Source organism: Pinus tabuliformis, chromosome 1_2, assembly GCF_031772625.1.
Source record: "Pinus tabuliformis cultivar Carrire ecotype Pingquan chromosome 1_2, CPIR1, whole genome shotgun sequence".
Taxonomy (NCBI): domain Eukaryota; kingdom Viridiplantae; phylum Streptophyta; class Pinopsida; order Pinales; family Pinaceae; genus Pinus; species Pinus tabuliformis.
In genome coordinates this window covers 1,258,857,574-1,258,861,608 of record NC_142298.1, presented here as the reverse complement: position 1 = coordinate 1,258,861,608, position 4,035 = coordinate 1,258,857,574, and positions in this window count along the sequence as shown.

Below are 4,035 nucleotides of genomic sequence, written 5' to 3'. Positions count from 1 at the left end.
GCTTCGATACAATAACCATGAATCACAACTATAAAGTAACAGCAATTGTAACGGAACAACAATTGTTTCGGAACAAAAATTGCTTCAGAACAACAATTGTAATGGAACAACAATCTCGAATAAACAATAGTCACGATTTAAGAATAAATCATATAGTCGTATCGATTTAGGAACATACAGCGCGGTTAACCTGTAATCGAATGACAATCTGTAAGGAACAACAATGTTATATGAATTTTCAAAAGGAACCATAATGCGATACAGAGTTAGAATGATAACATAGCATTCCTGTTGCAAATAACAGTAGTATTTAATCAATTTTATATAACAAAGCTGATATGTAAAACAGTAAAGTGCGTCAGATCACTAAACAGAGTAATTGAAAGGAATCAAACCACACATGAATCAGAAATATGATACAGGAGCAAGTGATCCACCATGGTCGGGCCCTTAGCCTCCAGGGACTCACTGCTTAAGGCTACTCCAGAGTCAATGATAGAACAACAACCAGGGTTTTATATTAAAACATTAAACAGAGTTATAGTGAATCGCTCTTCAAAGAGAGTTGATGATCAAAGTTCAATTACCAAGGAAAATTTCATAAAAATAACAATAATTTTTCTCTCTCTTCCCCCAATCTAACAGTGCTACCCCTTCTTATAATAGCCGAGCAACGATATCAACAATGTAGAGGATTGTTAAGATAGCGATCCCTCAGGATCAAAGGATCCTGAGGGATTTGTCAAGATGTTAACTTGCAGTTATCTTCTTGTTCTTTTGTGCCGATTGGAGATCTCCTTTTCCTTTTTCTGGCTGTTACACTCCAATTTGGATCGCCTTGTTTGAGTGCAGTTCCCTGCCAAAGGGATAGCAGTTAACTTGGTCTCGTTCTTTCCTTTGGGATGACAGTCCTCTATTTTCTCCTTTTTCAGCATAGAAAAAGGGTAATTATTAGTTATTTCATATTACATATAAAACTTCTAGATTTTATCATATTCTTTTGTTATATGCCTAGCTCATGATGTGAAAAGGTTGTGAATTTTGAAGACAATATAGCAAGATAAATGAAAATAACATACCTTCTCCAGTGCCCAACACACTCCCTTGCTTACCCTTTTTCATGGCCTCATGAAAACATTGTAGTTGACATGCAAGGCGGTGAGGGAGTAGGCTGGAGATGAGATCTCATGAGAAGGTCTATAGCCATGATGCCTAGCTAGGTGCTCAAAAAGATGTCTTGTCTGGCCCTCAGGCATTTCGTATAAAGCTTGGTATCCTGGTGTGGGATGCTAAATGACCGCACTTCGGAACCTACAATCTAACCAAGATTGCCCTTCCCTCAAAATAATATCACCATAGAGGCCCAAGCGATCAGTAGCTAAATTAAAGTTCTCATAATTAAATGGTTCCCTGTGTTGGATATTCAGATTAGAAGTCTGATATCAAAATTTGGCAGCTGCAATGGTAAGGTCTTTGATGGTAAAAAAGTATTCTATCCCTTGCCGATTGATTGTTGTATGAATGGGTCCTAATGCTTCAATCACGCTCGGAGTCCTCATGAGGTTCCTATGTTTATTCCATAACTGCAATGGATCTCTAGGCTGAGCTCTTACCCATAAGTCTAATCTGTTTTCTTTTCTTTGGAAGGCATTATAGGCTTTAAGCCATTTTATTTGATTAACTCCAAATGAAATAAATTCCTGCAGTTGAATATCCCCAATGAAAGGGCCAGGTTTCTGCTCTGTTTCTTGATCTAACACAAGGTTGTGCAAATAGAACTCGCATAATAATCTCTGAACCTTTACCCCATAGTGCTTACAAAAATTTAAGAAATCATCAATAGTGTTAATTTGTATAGGGGCTCCTGCTTTGACACCCTTAATTTTCAATTGCAAATTTCTTTCCATTAAAAACAAAGATAATTCTTAGCATGCGATCTACATGCTAGGACATTAGTGTACAAAGAGAATAAGGTATCAATTTTTTTGATAACTACATCTAGCCTATGAGTTACCTTTGCGACTCTTTCTTCTTCCTTTCACCATCCTTCAAAAGCCTGACTTTCAGATAAATTGACATTCCTTAACTGCTGTTGTAATTCTTCATACTTTTCTCCAGAGACAATTTGTTCTGTAAGTTTTTCTACTGCTTGTTGAGCTTGCATCAAACCCTCTCGTAGGGTTACTGTCCTCGGGTCACTATCCCACATAGTAGTTGTAGGCGGGAGGTTCACTTGAATCTTCTTATTGCATCGTTCCGTAATTATGGTTCGAACTTCTTTAGAGGATTGTGCCTCTATCTAAATTTCTTTATCACAATCCATTATGTCATCTGTTTGAATTTCAACATGAGTAACAGCCGAATGTTGTTCCTTTTGATTTTGAACAGCAGGCTGGACCTGAGTCCTTTTAACCTTTTTCCTAAGGGGTTTCGCTGGAGTGGTTGCATGCCTTACCACCGAGGTCCTTTTTGCTCTCTTCCCCATCTTCAGAATCCTGATTTGTTGTCAAAGTCACACAATTACATTAAGCAGTCTTTGTTGTTCCTTTCATAATCTTTTGATTTCTTCCATTTTATTGGAAGGAACAACCATTCACGCACTCGGGCCTGGACTTTCTCCTTGACCAATTTCTTGATTTTTCTCTTGGGGTGCTTCCTCATTATTCTGCTGATCGGGTTGTTCAGGGGTAGAAACCCTAGCTTGTTCTGCAATTTCGTGGGTAACTTCTTCTTCCCCCCTCTCTTCCTCATCAAATTCTTTCGGTGTATTCTAACTTGGAACAAATTGTTCCTCTTCTTCGTCTTCATCATTTTTCTCTCCAGATGCACTCTAATCATGGTTGGAGTGACTCTCTTCTTCTTCTTCCTTGTCACATAACTCTTCGGATGCACTCTTATCGTGAACAAAGTGCTCCTTTGGCTCTTCTTCAGTGTGGAGGTTTAGTGGGTTGAGAGGTTGAGTATATTCTCCCATGTTGGCCAGAATCTAGGCCAATTCATCCTCTTGTAGCGGATTTTGCAACGGGCTTTCCTCACATTGCTCTATTTCTTCTTCATCCTGCCCAGATTGTTCGGTCTCTCCCTTTATTTCTCCCTCATTATTCAATTCTCTTTCGTTCTCTCCTCCTTCCAATTGCGGGGGTTGCTCGTCCCCTGAATCAACTATTTCCACCGGTTGACTGGTGTTCCCTTGGGAATTTTCCAGTCTCCCTCTGATCCATGCCAATTTGACGGATTTCCTTAGTTTCAATGGTCTATTTGATGTACTTGCAGTATCCTTTCATTTGGGGGTTGGCAAAGCCAGTCCCCTATCTATTGTAAAAATTAGTTCTTCCCAGCTGCTCTGTTACTGAGCAAGACTATAGCTAGCTATCAATTGTATCAATCCATGATGACTTACTACTAATTCTACGTGGTGAGATTTCTTCATGCTTCGGGCAACATCATGTAGTAAAGAATTTAAAAACACAGGCATATTCACAGTGCATTTCTGCTTTAATACAACTAAAAGCTTAAGGTGGCGTTGTCTTACCATGTCCTTTCTGCCTTCACAGGTAATGTAATTCTGAATGATCTTTGCCAATTCTGCCCACGGTTCTCCGAAGGCTACTGGTAGAACTCCCTTTCCACTTCGAGTCAGGTTCTGTCCTTCATCTTGGAAGATTTTGATGGCGTCGTGCAGTCTTATCTTCTTCAGAGTCCACACAGATCCAATGGTTGGCAGTCCTGAAACTTCTGCAATTATGTCGTCGGTGACTGCTATCTATCTCCCTCTTACCGTGGAGTGATATTCTTGCAGGTTCTGTAAAAATTAAATTGCCACGGTCTCGTTGGACTGTTGCAGGCGATTAAGATAAACTATCCATCCTGCCATTGTTAGTATTTCTTGTGCGGCATCAGAGATTGTCAACACTTGTGGTTCTCTACGAATTGATCTTCCTCCCATGCTTAGCAAATTGTAAAAACACAGAGACGAAAATGGAACAGCAGGCTATTCAAGCTGTTAGCAACCACAGAGAAAATGACGAAATAGCA